The sequence below is a fragment of the Dasypus novemcinctus genome, chromosome 6 (assembly GCF_030445035.2).
Source record: "Dasypus novemcinctus isolate mDasNov1 chromosome 6, mDasNov1.1.hap2, whole genome shotgun sequence".
Taxonomy (NCBI): domain Eukaryota; kingdom Metazoa; phylum Chordata; class Mammalia; order Cingulata; family Dasypodidae; genus Dasypus; species Dasypus novemcinctus.
In genome coordinates, this window is record NC_080678.1 from 31,696,618 (window position 1) to 31,717,865 (window position 21,248).

General features: G+C 38.5%; 1 pseudogene; it reads right to left on the reverse strand.

Moving 5' to 3' along the window:
• Positions 1 to 16,042: 16,042 nt before the first annotated feature.
• Positions 16,043 to 16,857, reverse strand: LOC111761920 (Y-box-binding protein 1 pseudogene; annotated as a pseudogene).
• Positions 16,858 to 21,248: the final 4,391 nt, after the last annotated feature.

Here is a 21,248-nt window from a genome sequence, read left to right on the forward strand (position 1 = left end):
TTACTGTAAAAGTATGGAAATGTATAGAGTGGAAGGTAACATGTTAGTGAGTAACAGCTGGGTTATAAATAGAAATGTGGCTGAAAAGTGTATTCTAGTGATATAAATGCCAACTGAAAGAAAGCTAGAGAATAATCTAGGGACTGAGTAGCACAGTAAACCCAGAGGTGGATGAGAATTGTGGTTGATGTTTCAGATGCAAGAGTGTTCTTAGTGACCTAGAGCAGATGTACGTCACTATTTCAGGGTGGTGGGAATGTGGAGTAGCATGGGAAAAATTCAACTGGAGTAACTTATGGACTGTGGCTAATAGTAATGTAATATTCTTGCATCAATACCAGAGACATACTGTGTTGATAATGGGAGGGTATGGAAACAGTGTGCTAAATGTACACTATGGACGTAGTAGTAATCTGATGGTACTATCTCATAATCTGAAACAAATGTTCGACCACAGTGTGGTGTGTTGGTTGTTGGGTGTTGTATGGGAATTCTGCACATGTGCTTGATTGTTTTGTAAGCTTACACCTTCTGACATAAAAATATATTTAACAAATAATATGGTGGTTTGGGGGAGAAATACACCAAATATAAATTAGGGACTATAGTTAGTAGTAAGATTTTGATGATATTCTTTCATAATTTGTAACAGATGTCTCACAGCAATTCAAAGTGTTGGTGGTGGGTTGATGTATGGAGCCCCTGTATATGTTATAAATGTTTGCTTTCTCAGTTTAAGAGTTTTACTATACACTTATTGTTTATTTATGTTCATGTATAAACAATACAAAAAATAATAATAGGGTGGGTTGAGGCAAAATACAGCAAATGTAAGATAAAAAAATGGAATGTATGTGGGATGAATTCCAAGCAAATTCAATAAAATGAAAACAGGGAAGCATTTGTGATAATGATATTAATATGATTACTCCCAAATGGGTATAATCAACAGAGGCACAGACAGAGCTGTGGAAATTTTGAAAAGGAAAAACATTCATTTTGTCTTCTGTTTCTGTAACTTCCCAACATGTTTGTCATGGAGCTGATGCACAAACCAGAACCATGCCAGTTAGAGTCTGCTACATTTGTGTAAATCAGCGAGGATCAGTGTAACCAGAAAGGGGGGTAATCTGTACAGTGTAGAAGGAATCAGGACCCAATTTTTTTTATTTTTTATTTTTTATTTTTTTCCAAAATGACTTTGTGACTTGGTTTTTGCAAATTCTTAACGCACTTTTTTTTTCAGAGTATAGTTTCTTGGTCAAACTAGGAGCCCCAAAATAATTTAATTTACAGTGTAACTAAATATATATGACTGCCTAAGTGGTTGAGTCTTTGAATCAAAGAACTAAGAGAGTGATAGAAGGGGAGAAGGAAAGAAAGAGAAGTAGAGAGAATGAAGCAAACATGAAGAAGGAATGTGGAAAAGAAAAAGAACAGGAAGGGAGAAGTTGAAGAAAGAAAGAAGAGTAATTTCACTCCTATTTCAGAGCAGAGGCTGACCTTAGGCAAACTTTCAATATGAAGATTTCTTCCAGAAGCCTTTATCTCTTTCTGCACTTTTCTCAACTTCTACTCATCACCCCAGATTTTCTGTGTCCTAAAACCTCCCACTGTAATGTCCAAACTTTGCCTACCTTCTACCCCAAGCTACTTACTCCTTGCTGCAAGTGTATTTCCCCCCCTCTCTTGTCCCATCTCCTTGGTAATCTGGTCTTACCTATTTGAAAACGAAACTTAAACTTAACTAATTACACTAAATTCAGAAATATTAATAGAATAAAAACACTCCCAGAGGCACTCTGTTTTCTGAAGACCATTTTATTTAAGAAAAGCTATATTTGTTAAATGAAATTTCAGATAATTTTAGGATAATCAGACAAATGTAGGTACTGTGAAGGGAAGATATTTTGTGACTTGATGTCCATTAAACATAGACAAGTCTTTTTCAGGAGACTCTTTGTAATCTAGCTGTCCTTGATTTTTATTACTTCACCCAAAAGATCTCTAAAAATTTTTAAGGTTTTTCAAGAAGAACTCCTTGTATTAGTTGCTCTGCCAAGCCATTTCTAGGCATAAAATACGAACAGCCTATACATAAAACTGTAATTAGAGAGTCATAAGACAGATATGGGAAAATATTTTTCACTGATAACTCCAAAATCTGAGGAAGACTTCTGGTTCTTGGCCAACCAGCTATAAGAATATTTGGATTCCTGTAATAGGAACTCAGAGAAAATTATTTCATTTCAATTTCACATGTTTGTGGTAGGTTGAATTATATACACCAACAAAAGACATATTCCTAATCTTTTAAATTAAATTAAATTTAATTTGTATTATTTAATACCTTTATTTACAGATGCTTGCAGTTTGTTGACTTTTTTTTCTTTCTCTGTTTAATTGCCTATTTAGAAAATCATGAGGAGGTGCAGAGGGGCCTAGGAGTAGAGGTTCAATTTGTTGGATTCCCCTTTTTTATTGAGTTTGGAGGAGATATTAGCTGACTTGGGAAGAGCCTAATAGAGAAGAGGAGAATCTGGTGAGAGAGCCCAATTTACCTAAATGCCCTGGGATAGGAAACTTGGTCTGGGAGAAGGTGGAGCCAGAAAATTAACCAGCCCCCTTGTAGCACACCTAAGGGAGAGGGACAGTAGAGAGTGCTTTACAGGCTTCCAATAGCATATTTAGGGTTTCTGGCAAGGGTGGGTGCTCTCGAGAAATTAAGAGTCATTATTTTCTCAGGTGAGTTGGTTCACCAGGGACCCATTTGAATTTCCTACAGGAGCCCTCACACAGCCTTCCTGCTGCCTTGGGAGAGAAGGAAGTGAGGAAGGGAGAAAGAGAGAAGGTCAGACTCCTAAACAGTTTATTCAATTGCAAAGAAGATTATTTGCCTGAGGCCTTATCTGGTCTCTTTTGTTGCTCTGTTTTCTTGTTTTACTTCCTCTTTATCCACCCTCCACTGCCTTTTTTTTCTTCTTCCTTTTTCTCCCCTCTCTCTGCTTTTTTTTTCCCTCTCTTTCTCCTTTTTTTTTTCTTTTTTTATATTAGTGCTGCAGGCAACATTTCTGATTTGCTGTCCTTCCTCATCTTCAATTTTCTCTTTTCTGTGTGTACTGATTTTGGCTACCAATGCTATCCCCATTCCTTTACATCATTCTCTCCTCCATCATTTATTGTTTCTCTTACATTCCACCTCTCTCTGTTTAGCCCCCAATATTTCTGACTTTTTATCTCTAAAACCTCTAATCTGTTTTCTATCATTTATTCACTCTTTATATTATTGTTCTCTCCTTTCTTTTTCCCACTCTTCTGATTATACTGACCTTTTAATTCATAGTATATTCCTCCCCATATTCAGTTTAATATCTCATTATAGGTTCTCCACTTTTTTATGGTTATAACTATACACAGATTCCATGAGTTCTATATCCATTCTCCTAGATCTCATAAGGTTCTTCTGCTAACATTCACTATCAATACTATTATTATATTTTTCTTTTCTTACCCCTTTCGCTTTCTCCAGACCTAATATTTTCCTTCAAGGAAACTTAGACAACAAGGAAATAGAATAATAAGAAAAAAGTGACAAAGAAAAGACTTAACATGCACACAAAAACAACAACTAATTAAACCCCAAGGCTAGAATAAGAAGATAATCAACAGAATAAACCCAACAAGATAAAATGATGACCAGACAGCAACAAAAAACTACAGACCATACCAATAATCAGGAAAACATGGCCCAATACAAAGAACAAACTAAAAACGAGGAAGAGAAGTAGAACACCAAACAAGTAATTAAAGCTCTCAAAACATGTATCATGGACCAATTCAATGAAGTGAAGGAAGAGATTAAGCATATTAAGAAAAACACTTGGAGAACATACAGAGGAAATTGTGATCATGCACAAAAAGATCACAGAGATGATGGAGATCAACAGCACAATCCAAGAAATCCAAAATACACTTTTAACAAATAACAGCACATTTGAAAAGGCAGAGGAAAGGATTAGTGGTGTGGAAGACAGTACATCTGAAATCAAACAAATAGTAGAATTAATTGATAAAAAGATAGAAAAAATCCAGCATGGACCTGAATGACTTAGGGACCTGAATGACAGTACAAAATGAAAAACATATGCATTATAGGCATCCCAGAAGGAGAAGAGAAGGGAAAGGGGCCAGAAGGGGTGTTGGAGGAAATAATGGCTGAAAACTCCCCAGACCTATTAAGGGAGATGGACGTACATGTCCAGGAATCACAATGCACCCCAAACAGCATAAATCCGAACAGGCCTACCCCAAGACATATACTTGTCAAATTATCCAATGCACAAGACAAAGAGAAAATACTAAAAGCAGCAAGAGAAAAGAGAACCATTACATGCAAGGGACGCTCCATAAGATTAAGTGCTGATCTCTCATCTGAAATCATGGAGGCAAGAAGGCAGTGGTATAACATAGTCAAGGTACTAAAAGAAAAGAATTTCCAACCAAGAATACTCTATCCAACAAAGCTAGCATTCAAAAATGATAGAGAGTTCAAAATATTCACAGATAAACAAAAACTAAGAGAGTATGTGAACAAGAAACCTGCCCTTCAAGAAATACTAAAGGGAGTTCTGCAGGAGGAAAGAAACAAACAGGAGAGACAGAGTTGGAGGAGAGTATAAGAACAACTAAAACTACCAAAAAAAAAAAAAATCAAACAACATAAGACCAACACAAATCCAAAGAAAACATGGCTAATAAAAGTAATTTCTTGAAAGTAATAACACTAAATGTCAATGGATTAAACTCACCTGTTAAGATACACAGATTGGAAGATTGGATAAGGAAATATGACCCATCCAAATGTTGTCTACAAGAAAGTCATCTTAGACCCAGGGATTTAAGGAGATTGACAGTGAATGGCTGGAAAACAATCTTACAAACAAACAATAACCAAAAAAAAAAAAAAAAAAAAGAAAAAAGGTCAGGAGTAGCTATATTAATATCAGGCAAAATAAATGCAAAACAATTGTGAGAGACAAAGATGGACACTACATATTAGTGAAAGGGATAATCTTTCAAGAAGAACAAACAATCATAAACATTTATGCTCCTAACAAGGGCACCTCCAAATACATGAGGCAAACACTGGAAAAACTAAGTGAAAGACTAGATGCCTCTACAATTACAGTGGGGGACTTTAATACACCACTATCAACTTTGGACAGAACATCTCAAAAGAGAATCAATAAAGAAACAAAAACTTTGAACAGTATATTAGAGGAGCTGGACCTAATAGACACATACAGAACATTTCACCCAAATACAGCAGGATATACATTTTTTCTTAAGTGCACATGGATCATTCTCCAAGATAGACCATATGCTAGGCCACAAAGAAAAGCTCAATGAGTTCAGAAAGATCGAAATCATGCAAAATAATTTCTCTGACCACAGTGGAGTAAAGCTAGAAATCTGCAAGGGCCAAAGGGCCATATTTCACAACAAGATATGGAAATTAAGCAACACACTCTTAGAAAAACAGTGGGTCAAGGAGGAACTCTCAAAAGAAATTAATAGCTACCTTGAAACTAATGAAAATGATAACACAACATACCAAAACGTATGGGATGCAGCAAAAGCAGTACTGAGAGGTAAATTTATAGCCATAAAATCATACATCAAAAAAGAAGAAAGAGCTAAAATTGAAGAACTAACTGCACACTTGGAGGAATTAGTAAAAAAACAACCAAGTAACCACAAAGGAAGAAGAAAGAAAGAAATAACAAAGGTAAGAGCAGAACTAAATGAAATAGAAAATAAGAAAGCACTTGAAAAAAATAAACAAAAACAAAACCTGGTTCTTTGAGAAGATCAATAAAATTGACAAACCTTTAGCTAGACTAACAAAGAAAAAAAGAGAGAAGATGCAAATACACAAAATAAGAAATGAGAAAGGAGATATCACCACTGACCCACAGAAATAAAGACTATCATAAGAGGATACTTTGAAAAACTATATTGCAACAAGAAGCCAATTTAGAGGAAATGGACAAATTCCTAGAAACATATAAGCAGCCTCTATTGATGAAAGAAGAAATTAATGATCTCAAAAAACCAATCACAAGTAAAGAAATAGAATCAGTCATTAAAAACCTCCCAAATAAGAAGAGCCCTGGGCCAGACATCTTCACAGATGAATTCTACAAAACATTCTGGAAAGAACTAACACCAATCTTGCTTAAATTCTTTCAAAAAATTGAAACAGAAGGAACATTGCCTAACTCTTCTATGATGCCAACATTACCCTAGTACCAAAGCCAAACAGAGACACCACAAGACAGGAAAATTACAGACCAATTTCTCTAATGATGCAAAATTCCTCAACAAAATACTTGCTAATTGTATTCAATAACACATTAAATGGATTATACACCATGACCAAGTGGGAATCATTCAGGTATGCAAGGATGGTTCAACATAAGAAAATCAATTAATGTAATACACCATATAAACAGATTGAAGGAAAAAAATCACATGATCATATCTATAGATGCAGAAAAAGCATTTGACAAAATAGAGCACCCTTTCTTGATAAAAAACCCTGCAAAAGATTGGAATACAAGGAAATTTTCTGAACATGATAAAGGGTATATATGGAAAACCCACAGCCAACATCATTTACAATAGTGAAATCCTAAAATCTTTCTCTCTAAGATCAGGAACAAGAAAATGATGCCCACTATCACCCCTTCTATTAAACATTGTCTTAGAAGTACTTGCTCGAGCACTGAGGCAAGAACCAGATATAAAAGGCATCCAAATTGGAAAGGAAGAAGTCAAAATTTCATTATTTGCAGATGACATGATCCTATACGTAGAAAACCCTGAGAAGTCTACAAGAAAGCTTCTAGAACTCATAAATGAGTTCAGTACAGTCACAGATTATAAGATCAATGTGCAAAAATCAGTAGCATTTCTGTACACCAATAATGAATAAGCTCAGGAGGAAATCAAGAAACAAATACCATTTACAATAGTCATTAAAAAAATCAAATACCTAGGAATAAATTTAATTAAAGTTGTAAAAAACTTATACACAGAGAACTACACAACACTGTTCAAGGAAATCAAAGAAGATCTAAATAAATGGAAGAATATTCCCTGTTCATGGATAGGAAGACTAAATATTATTAAGATGTCTATCCTACCAAAATTGATATACACATTCAATGCAATCTGCATAAAAATAATATGGCATTCTTTAATGAACTAGAAAAACTAGCTATGAAATTTATTTGGAAAGGAAAGTGGTACCAAATAGCCAAAGACATACTGAAAAAGGGAAAGAAAGGAAATCACACTATCTGACTTCAAAACATACTACAAAGCTACAGTAGTGAAAACAGCGTGGTATTGGCACAAGGATAGACACACGGACCAATGGAACCAAATTGAGAGTTCTGATATAGATCCTCATATATACAGTCATATAATATTCAGTAAGGCTACCAAACCCTCTCAATTGGGAGAGAATGACCTCTTCAACATATGGTACCTGGAGAACTGGATATCCATATGTAAAAGAATGAAAGAGGATTACCAGCTCACACCTTATACAAAAATCAGTTCAAGATAGATCAGAGACCTAAATATAAGAACTAAGACAATCAAGACTTTGGATAGCAATGTTGGGAACCATCTACAGGACCTTGTAATAGGAAATGGCTTCATGAACTTCATACCCAAAGCACAAGCAGTAAAACAACAAATAGATAAATGGGACTTCCTCAAAATTAAAGCCTTCTGCACCTCAAAGGAGTTTGTCAAGAAAGTAAAAAGAGAGCCTACACAATGGGAGAAAATATTTGGTAACCATATATCTGATAGGAGACTTATATCTTGCATATAGAAAGAACTCCAATATCTTGAAAATGAAAAGACAAACAACCCATTTAAAAAATGGGAAAAAGATTTAAACAGACACTTCTCCAAAGAAGAAATACAAATGGCTAAAAAGCACATGAAAAAATGCTCCAGATCTCTAGCTATTAGGGAAATGCAAATCAAAATTACAATGAAATATCATCTTATTCCCATAAGATTGGCAGCTATGAAAAAAGCAGAAGACTACAAGTGCTGGAGAGGATGTGGAGGAATGGGAACTCTCATCCACTGCTGGTGGGAATGCAGAAGGATCCAGTCATTCTGGAAAATAGTTTGGTGGTTTCTCAAAAAGCTAGCTATAGATTTGCCATATGACCCAGCAATTCCACTGGGTCATATGGCAAACCGATATATGCACACCAATGTTCACAGAACATTGTTCACCATTGCCAAAAGTTGGAATCAACCCAAATGCCCATCAACAGATGAATGGATAAATAAAATGTGGTACATACATAAAATGGAATACTACTCAGCTTTAAGAATGAATACACTACAAACACATGTGATAACATGGATCAATCTTGAGAAACTTATGTTGAGTGAAGCAACCCAGGCATTGAAGGACAAATACTACATGATCTCAGTGTTATGAAATAAGTAAACCAAGCTGCCTCAGAGAGCAAGAGACTGGATGATAGTCTTAAAGGAATTTGGGGGTAGGGGAAGGTTGTGAGCTGACACCTACCTGGGTGAAATCTATGATAAGCTGGAGGTAAGTATTTGTACAGGAAATGGATAAAATGGTGGCATAGGGATATCTTTGGGTGGGGCTTTGTGAGCTTGATGGGGGCTAGGGAGGGGAGGATAGGTAATATGGCCCAAGGAATTGGGTGGAGGATAGAGGAACATATGAACATAGGAGACTGTCAGGTATGGGTTGAAAGTATATTGTTGAGAAAACGTTTTCAAAAATATAATAAGGAAGGTTACCTGTTTAAGATGCTTAAAGGAGAAAATCTGACACAGGACAGGCTTCTAAGGAGTGTGCGAGTGCTCATTTTGTCGTAGTGGGTTATATCATTGGATGGAAACCCATACAATGAGAGTGAAGGTATACCCAAATCCTGGGGAGGGCTGATGTCTTCAAATAGAGGGAATTGTATATCTCGAAAGAAATCGTGGCTTCCAATGAATTAGGGCAGTTGAGCATGTCAAGCCCTCAACATTGTTGTAAGTATTTCTGAACATGGCCCTTCAAGCAATGAAGAGTGATTGTCACTGTGGGCCCTGAGGGGAGGGGGAAAGAGGTATTTAATAGGTGGAATCAGTGTAACTGTAGGGCAATGGAATTGTTCCACAAGATTAACAAGGATGGATATAGGACATGTTAAATTACACCAAAAATGTATAGGGGCCTATAGGCTAAAAGGTAAATTGTAATGTAAAACATAAGATAACTAAAAATTTAGAAAATTGTATAGTCTAAAATATAGACCACAATGTAAACCCAAGTGTAACCTTGTTTGAAAGCTATTGTCTCAATATCTGTACATGAGTTGCAGTAAATATAGTACGAACATGTAAAAAGATTATTGCTGGGGAAGGGACAAAGTGTCTAATGTTGAATATGTGGGAGTACTGTATATTGTACATATGAATTACTGTAGTCTAAAACTTTTGTGAAGACAAGCTTAATAATTAGAAAGAAAAAAAAGAAAAAGAAAAAGAAAGGGCATAGACCCTGAGGAAGAGATGGAAGAAGTTTCCTTGCCAATGTGCATACAGGGCAACACCTATTGCAGTGATGGAAGGCAAAACATCAAAAACAAAGCTTTTGCATTTTTAAATTTTTTGATACCCTAATTTATTTTTACTTTAATTTTTCTAAATTAGTATGTATTCTATTTTTTTAAAGATTTATTTATTTATTTCTCTCCCCTTCCCCCCACCCCCAGTTGTCTGTTCTCTGTGTCTATTTGCTGCGTCTTGTTTCTTTGTCCACTTCTGTTGTTGTCAGCGGCACCGGAATCTGTGTTTCTTTTTGCTGCATCATCATTTTGTTGTGTCAGTTCTCCATGTGGGTGGCACCATTCTTAGGCAGGCCGCACTTTCTTTCACTCTGGGCAGGTCTCCTTACGAGGCTCACTCCTTGTGCGTGGGGCTGCCCAGCACGGGTATACCCCTGCGGGGCACAACACTGCTTGCGTGCAACAGCACTGCACATGGGCCAGCTCCACATGGGTCAAGGAGGCCGGGGGTTTGAACCGCGGACCTCCCATGTGGTAGACTGATGCCCTAACCACTGGGCCAAGTCTGTTTCCCATAGAACGTATTCTATATCTAACCTCTAAACTCATCATTATATTCCATTTTACTATTAATGGAAACTGGGAATATATTGGGCTTCATTTTCGGGGAGATTTTGGACCACAGAGGGGTTTGATGGTGGCAGGGGAGGAATACTGGTATGGGGTGTTATTGGTAGGGGAAGCATGGTAGGAAGGGAGTTCTCCAGGGCATATGTGCAAGGTGCATAAAAATGTTTGGATATTTTCATAGTGGTTACAGTTGGGAACGGTGACTGGGGGAGTGCTGAGTTCCTGGCCGGGGGAGCTCTGTTGCATTTCCTAATGGAACATCAACAATCCTCCAAGAGCAATGGCTAAGACCAATAAGGAAGGATGGTCCAACAATGAGCCCTTGATGCTAATGACTATGTTTGTGGACCTGTGGGCCTGAAATAAGAACTAGGCCTAGAACTGCAGGGTGCCTAAGAGTTACCTCCTGAGAGCCTCCATGTTGCTCAAATGTGGCCAGTCTCGAAGCTAAACTCAGCATGTAAATGCATTGCCTTACCCCCAGCGTGGGTCATGACTCCTGGGGATGAGCCTCCCTGGCACTGAGGGATTACTACCAAGTATCAGCTGATGATGTGGCTGGAGAATGACCTTGAATAAAAGGGTCAACTCAGACCAGCAGAATATCTCAGCTTACATGTAATATCAGGAGTTAAAAATGCTTTTTGACCCTGAATAAAAGGGGGAAATGGAAAGGACAAATGAGTTTATATGGCTGAGTCTCCAAAAAAGAGCTGGGAGGTTATCAGAGAGGTTGCCCTTACGCACACATCAGCAGAGTCCCAGAGACAGCTAAAGTAGATACAACCACAGGTGTTGGTTCTTCTGAGGGCTACAGAGACCCACAGGTTCTATGGTCATGGCAGATGGAGTTCAGTGACATATCAGTTGGCCCTACTTTGGAGTTTGTGGTCCTGACTTTGGTGGAGTTGGACTCAGGTGTGACCTTTCTACACATGCCTCTTCTGTCACTTTGACCAGACTTGTGGTTGGTGCTGAGGTTTAGAATATACTCAGGGGACCTGAATCTCTGTACTCTCCATGTGATAGCCAAGCCCTGAGCCTCAACAGACTTGCAATTCCTAACCTCTGGTTTATTGGACTTACCCCAGCCAGCTAACAAGGAGGTGAAGAAGGTCAACCACCACACCAGGGAGCCAAGAGTGCCTAAAACTGCAAACAGAAAAATTGCATCCATCATCCAAGTGGAACTGAAACACCCTCTCGATGCAGAGGTGGAGTGGACATAACCATCCCAGGGTCCACAGAATGGAGGAATAGAGTATAGATTAGAGTGGACTTACTGATACTCTATTCTTGAACTAATGTGATTAGTAATGGAAGTAAATGTAGCATTAATGTGGAGAAAGTGGCCATGATAGCTGCTGAGGGTGGGAATGGGAAGAAGAGATGTGATATGGGGGCATTTCCAGGACTTGGAGTTGTCCTGGGTGGTACTGCAGGGACAGTTTCTGGACATTATATGTCCTCCCATGGCCCACTGGGTGGACTGGGGGAGAGTGTAAAATGTAATGTGGACTATTGTCCATGTGGTGCAGGAGTGCCCCGAGATGTATTCACCAAGTGCAATGACTGTCCTATGATGATGGAGGAGGTTGTGGTTATGGGAGGAGTGGGGTGAGGGGGTGGGGGATATATGGGGGCCTCATATTTTTTTTAATGTAATATTAAAAATAAATTAATAAGAAAAGAAGACAAATACTTTTAAAAAAAAGAAAATCATCTAGGATCTACAGAAAAGCTATAATACAATATGATGCAACATATCTTTTCCCAGGTTATTAAATCCCAGATTTAAATTTTTTTTTCTTTTTTATTGTCTTTTAAAAAAATAGATAAATAGATTACACAAAAGGTTACATTAAAAAATATAAGAGGTTCCCATATACCCCACTCCCCCCTCCCCTGTTCCTCCCACATCAACATCCCCTTTCATTAGTAGGCACATTCATTACATTTGGTGAATATACCCTGGAGCACTGCCACAAGGCATGGACCATAATTTACACTGTAGTTCACACTCTTCTCCAGTCCATCCAGTGGGTTATGGCAGGATAAACAATGTCCTGCATCTGTCCCTGCAATATCATTCAGGACAACTCCAAGTCGTGAAAATGCCCCGTATCAGACCTCTTCCTCCCTCTCCCTGCCCTTAGCAACTCCCGTGGCCACTGTCTCCACATCAGTGATACAATTTCTTCCACTGTTCGAGTCACAACAATTCTATAGTAGAATATCAGCAAGTCCACACCAATCCATATTATATTCGTCCATCTTGTGGACCCTGGGATGGTGATGTACACTCCACCTCTAAATTGACAGGGGACTTAGATCCCATATGTCTGATGGATGCAATTCTCCTGCTTGCAGTTGTAGACACTCTTGGTTCCCTGGTGTGCTGGTTGACCATTCTTACCTTCCCAGCAGCTGACCTGGGTACATCCAATGAACTGGAGAGTAGGTGTTACAACTCTGCTGAGATGTAGGGCCCAGCTGGCACATGGATGGTTCAGAGATACAAGTCTCCTGAGCATACAACAACCCCAGCCCCAACCACAGGTTCAGTAAAAGTAACAAAAGAGGTATGTGTAGAGAGGTCACATCTGAGTCCAACTCCATCACACTCAGGAGCACAAATTCCAAAGTAGGGTTCATTGGTAAGGCACTGAACTCCAGAGCTATCTTCCATGACTGTAGAACCTGTGTGTCTCTGTAGCCCTCAGGAGAACCACTACCTGGGGTTGTATCTACTTTTGCTATCTCTGGGATCCTGCTGAGACGTGCATAAGTGAGACCTCTCTGATGATGTCCCAACTCATTTTGAAGTCTCTTAGCCATATAAAGTCATTTGTCTTTACCATTTCCCCCTTTTATTCAAGGCCTTTTTCTAGTTGCATCACCAGCTGGTGCTTGCTAGTAATCTGTAAGCACCTAGGAAGATCATCCTGGGGAGTCATGTCCCATGCTGAGGGGAAGGTAATGCATTTATGTGGTGAGTTTGGCTTAGAGAGAGGCCACATTTGAGCAACATGGAGGCTCTCAGGAGGTAACTCCCAAGTACCCTGCAGCTTTAGGCCTAGTTGAAATGTCAGGCACACAGGCTCATAAGCATAGTCATCAGTATCAAAGGCCCATCATTGGACCATCCTTCTTCACTGGTCTTTACCCTAACACTTGGGGATTGTTGCTGTTCCATTGGGGAATGTGATAGAGCTCCCCTGGCTAGGATCTCAGCACTCCCTCTGTTGTCATGTGTAACTCTACCTACTATGAAAATACCCAACGCATATCTGAACATATTTATATACACTATATACATGCCCTGGGGAACTCCCTCCCACCCATGCGTTCCCCATCAATGACACCCCACACCAAAGCTCCTCCCCTGTTATATTTGAAACCCTCTGTGATCCAAAACTTCTTAAAAAATGAAGCCTAGTATGTTGCCAAATTCAAATTTTTAGTAGGAAAGTGATATAGTAATGATAGGCTTAAAGATTAGACATATAGAATACATAACAATTTAGAAAAACTAAAATAAATTAAAAAATAAATTGGAGTATTAAAAAATGAAAAATACAATAAAACTTTGTTTTTGACGTTTTGCTTTTCATCATTGTAATAGGTGTTGCCCTGTATGTATGGTGGCAAGGCAATCTCTTCCATTCCTTCCTCAGTGTCTACATCCTTTTTTTTTTATTTTTAATTTTGTCTTAAAAAAAGTTTTAGGTCATAGCAAAGCCACATATACAATATAGGGGACTCCCATATACCCAACATCAAACCCTTTTCCCCCTTCTGCAATGATCTTTTTATATGTGGATGCTATATTTGCTATAGCTGATGTACAGATATTGAAACATAGCTACTAACCATGCTTCCATTATGGTTTACATTAGGATTATATTTTAGACTGTTTACTTTTATACATTTTTGGTTATATTAAGGTTTACATTATGGTTTACATTGTAGACTTTACACTTTTATAAATTTTTGGTGAAATTTAACATGACCTATATCTATCATTGCATGATCTTATGGAGCACTTCTATTGCCCCCCCAGTTACCACCTCTTCCATTTATTCTATTCCTCTCTCCCATTCCCCTTGGGGCCCACAGTGACAACCAAGCTTCACTGCTTGGAGAACAAGATTCATAGATATTTGCAACAATGCTGAGAGCTTGACACACTGGTCTGTCCTCCCCCATTGGAAGTCACCTGTGCTCTCAAGAGACACCTTCTCCTCTGTTTGAGAACATCAAACCTCCTGAGGTTGGGGGTAAGACAACTTCCCACTCATTGTGTGGATCTCCACTCACTGATATAACACACTATGACAAGATGAGCACTCGCACACTCCATAGAAGCCTGCCCCAGGTTCACCCTGAGCCAGAAGCCCCCCATCAAACACCTTAAACAAGTAACTTTGTTATTATATTTTCTAAAGAGTTTTCTCAACATTATAGTTTCAGCCATGTACCTGACAATCTCCTGTGTTCCGTTGCTCCTCCCGAACCCTCCCCCCAATTCTGTGGACGATCTGACCCATCCTCTTAACTCTAGTCCCCCTCAAGCCTGCAAAGTCCCACCCAATAGTATCCTCATACCCCTGTCTTATCCATTCACTGCACAATTACTTAATTCTACTTTATCATACATTTTGCCCACGTAGGCATCAGCTCACAACCTTTCTTTCCCCTCACTATTTCCTGTAAGCCTATCATCCAGTCTCTAGCTCTCTGAGACAGCTTGATTTCCTTAATCCATATCAGAGACTTCATGTAGTGTTTACCCTTCAATGCATGGCTTGCTTCACTCAACATAAGGTCCTGAAGATTCATCCATGTTATCCCATGTGTTAGCACTGTATTCTTTCTTACAGCTGAGTAGTATTCCATTGTATGCATATACCACATTTTGTTATCCATTCATGTGTTGATGGGCATTTGGGTTGACTCCAACTTTTGGCAATAGAGAATAATGCAGCTATGAACACTGGTATGCATATATTGGTTCGTGACCTTATTTTCAGTTCTTCTGGATATATACCCAGCAGTGTAATTGCTGGGTCTTATGGCAAATATATAGCTAGTTTTTTAAGGAACGGCCAAACTGTCCTCCAGAATGGCTGGATCCTTCTACATTCCCACCAGCAATGGATGAGTGTTCCCATTCCTCCACATTCTCTCCAACAATTGTAGTCCTCTGTTTTGTTAATAGCCACCAGTCTAATGGGTGTAAGATGGTATTTCATTGTAGTTTTGATTTGCATTTCCCTAATAGCTAGTGATATTGAGTATCTTTTCATGTGTTTTTAGCCATTTGTATTTCTTCTTTGGAGAAGCATTTGTTCAAATCTCTTGCCCATTTTTTGAATGGGTTGTTTGTCTTTTTATTTCAAGATATAGGATTTCTTTATATATGTTGGGTATTAGGCTCTTACAAGATATATGGTTACCAAATATTTTCTCCCATTGGGTAGGCTGTCTTTTCACTTTCTTGATAAACTCCTCTGAGGTGCAAAAGGCTTTAATTTTGAGGAGATCCCATTTATTTATTTGTCTTTTGCTTCTCTTGGGTGTGAAATCATGAAGTCATTTCCTATTACAAGGTCCTTAGATGCAAATAGTTCTAGTTATCTGGTCAACAGGCAAAGAGCAAACACTTACGGTCTTCAGCGCCTATCTTTTGTCCATTTCTTATTGCTAGAATTTCATATTCATGTCTTCTTGTTGGATGACTAAACCGGATGATCACAGTGATGGTAAGTCAGCATTTACTTAGCCCAGCCCTGCTCAGCCTTGGGAGTGGAAGAATTCTCAGCTAAGGGATCCACTGCTTTTGTTTCTTTGCCATCTTGCAGTTTAGAATTTCCTGGGTGTCCGCAGAGGTAATCGATCTCTCATCTCCTTCATTTTCTTTATCATCTTCATTGCCATCCTCTCTAGGCTGTCTTTGGCAAGGACGGCCCCTGGGAAATCATGGTCTATAACCCAGATACATATTCTGTCTCGCTGGTCTACTTGTTCTGCTCCTAGGTTGTTAGCACCCTCCGTCAGTTCTTGCTCAGGAGAGTTGGAATACTGTGGTCCTGAGGCCCACAGCATCTCCACATGTAGTAAGGTGGGAATTGTGTCTGGCCCTTGGGAGCATTCTCTGATCCCTCTTAATTGTGCAAGGGACCCCTACGACCTAGATAATGGTTATGGTCTGCTGTATATTTACCGCCTAGCACTGGAATTCCCCCAGGGCCTGTGAGGCTTCGATATTTGTTGCTTCTGCCCCCTTTTCTCCTTCAACAACCTCAAACTCCACAGTCTGTCCATCTCTTATACTGCAAAGGTACTTCCTGGGGTTATTCTTTATGGCAGGCTGATGTACAAACACATCTCCCTTGGTGTTCTCCCTTATGATGAAACCATATCTGGTTCTTAAATTGAACCATGTTACTGTTCCTAAAACCTTCCTTGCAAAACCCTTGTCCTTGCTGGCAGGCACTACTCCCTGCACCGCTGCCTTGGTGCCAGGCTTGGTGTCAGCAGCACTGAGGGTGGGGTGGCAGTGGCTGCTGGGTCCATCCTCACTGCTCATGGTTGCAGTGACAGTGACTGGGGCAGGCTGTGGCAGCTGGGGCTCCTCCCAGGTGTGATGATAAAGAGCCTGCAGCTGCGGTTTGGCTACTTAGGGCTCCCCAGGGTCGGCTCTCTGCTCAGCTGCCCGTGAAACTTTTTCCTAATCTTAACCTGCATTCACACACCTGCAAGTGGGTGTGAACTCATATAAACAGGACTTTTTGAAGATTTTTTTTTTTAGTTAAGATGTGCCCACTGAATCAGGGTGGGGCTTAATTCATATTACTAGAGGCCTTATAAAGACAAGAAACTGGAGGCCTGAAGTCTTAGAAAGCCACAGGTTACAGCCAGAAGCCGAAGTCAACTGAACAGGCAAAGGAGAGACACTTTGCCATGTGATGGGAGGTAGAGATGCAAGTCAAGGAACCCCAGGGATTGTGATAAGCCAGCACCAGATTGCTATGGACTCCAGGAAGAAGCAAGACTTGTGAATATCTTGATTTACTTCTAACCTCAAAACTGTGAGCCACTATTTTCCTGTTGTTACACAGAAAACAATTTGTGGTATTTGTGATAACAGCTCTGCAAGCTAAAACAATTACCCAGGGACAGGTAATTCACTTTATTAAATTTTAGAGTTAATGCAACCTTCAAGCTTATTGATAGCTTTTATAAATATTCTAATTATGTACTATAAGAAATAAATTATAAATTTACAGGGTGCAATTTTTCTTATATGCATTATTTCCTTAAATTAACTCAGCAGTGCTATATGTAGATAGCCCCATTTTACATTTATCATCTCCATCATTCAAATGAGTAAATGGAACTCTGGAAAGCTCAGTAACTTCCCCTTGTTGACTGAAATCAGGATTCAAACACAGATCATCTGAATCTAGCTTCTATACTCTTATCTACATTATAATTCCTTTAGTTAGTTGGAAGAAATATCCTGGAACTTCAGATATTCTTAAAACCACTTGCAAGAATAGCCAAATAATGGATTTGAAAGGATAAAACATAACATGCAGTTGCCTATTTCTTTTCCTAAAATGCACTTTCCCTACTACTTGCCATCCCAATTGTTTGATCTAAATGCTACCATTCCTTCAGAAGCCAAATTAAATATTCTTTCTCCTTAAAGGCTTGCTCTCTCCCAGTTTGTACAAGCTTGTTATATTTCTACCTATCTCAAGATTCTGTTTTGGTTCTGAGCATTTTCTACTTTGCCATTAGTTATTTAATTTTTTCCCCTCCTGTTGGATTGTTGATGTTATAGAAGGTAGAACAATGATAAATCAGCTTTGTGTTCCTTTACCCTTCCTTCATCTTGCTATCTGCAGCTGACAATATGTTTTCAACATCAAATAACCTTCAAACATGTAATTCATTTTCTCTACTTCCCTTCTAATGGGGTCAAAGCATTAAAAATTTGTCTTTATTGTTGTTTTCAAGGAATAGAAGTGTAACTTTTGTTTTCCTTCTAAAAAAAAAATAGCATAGTGTGTTACAATTTACCTATCATAAAAAGGGGAGCTACCAAGGAATGTATATACAAACATACTGATATGTTCTAATAACATCAACCATTTTCCCTGGGTGTGGAATTGAGGCAATTTGAAATCCATTCCCAAATTGAAACTAACTTGGTCTCCTCTTCAAAATAAGGGGAACTTTGTAAATAGGTTTCTTGCAAATAATCAAATATAGCATATATTCAAAGAACTTACTATCATTCTTATGGCATTTGATATGAGACAGGCTTGGGAAGGGAGATTTCCAATCATTGGGAAGATTTGCAGCCTAAAATGATATAGGAAGAATTTAGCAAAGAGGAAGATGAAAAGACCATGACTCTGAAACACAGAGGGGTTTTGATTAGTTCAGCATGTGGTCTAATAGGCAACAAATTCAGCAAAATGAGGATTAGCATAATGTAATGAGACCAGAATTAAGGAACCAGGCAACCAGAAAGAAACTAGTGAAATGATTCCACATACAGGCAGGCAGATGAGAGAAACATCTGAGAGAAGGAACAAAGAGTCTCTATCATCCTGGTTCCCTTAGAAATTTCCCCCATCCTTAATAGAGAATACTTCCTAGGGCAGAAGTGTTATAAGAGCCAAGGTATCTCATAGGTAGATATTTCTCTGGGTGTCAGAATATTTATTTTTCTTACATAGTTCAGAGGACTGAGGGGGAATGTGACTTTTTAAAAAAAGACAAATTCCATTTGAAAATGGATCAGTAACCATGCCAAATTGTCAGAATTTCCTGTGAGGAAAGATGGAGGACATTTACTTCACAATTACAGGAATTTGGGTGATATCACTGGATGTTAATTGCCTCTTCACAACTGAAGAAGGGGCTTGTTAGAATTGGTTTAGTTGGATTTAATGCACAATCCAAGAAAAGGTAAATGGAAATGATGTGCTCTATAAAAGAGGTGCTATTAAGAGAAACAGATTGCTGTTCATGAGGGGACTCCATAAAATAGGCATAAAGAGGTGATGATCAATATAAGCCCGACACAATTGAGTCATGTCCTAGAAGAAAAATGGAAACTTATAAGGCACTTTTGAGAACTTAATGGTGAATTTATCAGTATTTCAAGCCAAGTATGTTTATTTTACTTTCTTTATGGTGATTCTTTGAGTATTCTTTCCATATTTTCTGTTTGCTAATGAATATCTGTAATAAAGACACCTACAGTGATGGTCAAAATGGTAGGACAATGTTTTGTTTCATTCTTGTCTCTTTCGATGAAATTGTTTTCTTGTGATATATTTTATTTCAAGTAAGTACATGAGTTAAGTGGTGTTAATTTCATTACTAGAGTGATTATGGACCATTATACCTTGTGGCATTAGGTATTCTTTGGGGCTATTTTAGTGTGCACACACATCTGGAAAGATACTGAGAAGTTCAGAATAGCTTCTGTGCAAGGCTTGGCAGCAGAGACTGAGAAATAACCTCAGGAGAGAAGCTCTTTTTATTGTTAATGTATCTCATACTTCATGTCCTTTCTTTCCTTATTTTGGAAGATGATATATTTGGGCAATTCATGGCATCATGTGTATACAATTCATGCATCAGAATGAATGTACAAGGCAGACTCCTGATAGAGAGATGGTCGAAATGTCTCCAAAGATTTTGCAGACTAGATAAAATATGTGTAGTAGTAGCCTGGGACTCTGGTTTGCCTTTGCAGGTTTGCATCTTTTTTCATTTACAAAAAGTAGTCACATCCCAGCAGGCCCTTTTTTCATGTGAGCCCAGGCTGAAATCATCATTCTTTCCAGCTTTCATCATGTGGTTAGGGTTAGCACACTTGCCGTTCTTGCTTGCTTTCTTGCTTCACTTCCTTTCTTTATCGGATGTCAGATAACATAAGAAATGAAAGATGGCTGGAAATCAGATCATTTAATAAATTGGGAATTGAGGTAGTACATTATTTTGTGTATGTGTGTTGTTGTTGCAAAAAGTAAAAACCAATGCTAAATAATTCCTACGGAAGATAGGTCCTTTCAAGGACATAGAAGAGTTGGCTTATCAAATGAGTCTTAGAAAGGCCCAAGTCCAGGAAGAGATAGTGAGACTTAATGGAGAATCTCTTTATGCTTCCATAGTTGGGGTTGGTCAGCTCTGTGCATTTCTTGCCTTGGGTTACTCCTCTCAAGAGACAAATTCTAGGGAGTGAATCAACTAGGAGTGTCTGGGGTCATCAAAAACAGTGCAGGGTACCCAGACTGGAAATGCCCCCAATGCCACAAGCTATGGGTAGAGGGGACTTCTCAAATAAAAGCTTTGATCCTATTTCCAAAAGGAAAGGAAAGATGTTGGGCAGGTAAAGACAACAAAGGTTTACTGCAAGTATTATCCTTACCTAGGAAGCTTGGCAATGCAGATTTTCTACAAAAACTGAAATAAAAGATTTGAGGGAATTATAGTTTTAAGTATTCATACTACTGTGGCTTTATGCCAAGGATTCCAGTAGCGAATCTGCAAGTAGCCACGTGGTATCATTTTGAAATATATTTTTTCATTCTTTGTCAAATAAAAATTAAATATTCACAGAAATAACTACATAATTCTCTATGTTATATAACATATAGCTCAGGAGCCCAACTTGTGGTACAGTATCAGGAGAAGTAATTACTTCATAGTTTACTCCCTGTGATCATATGTAATCGGTATCAGCAGAAAACAGATACAAAGTTCTGTAATGATTACATGACTCTCTTCATCTTTAAAAGCATGTGCAGAGGTATTTCTCTCTGATATTACATTTTCTCTCCTTTATTTTGTCAGTGTACAAGCATGGGCTAAATTATTGGGGCTCCCCCTACCCCCACCTCTTGCCTCAAAGAACATGTATTTGAAATCTTCAATAACTAAACTAGACTTTGG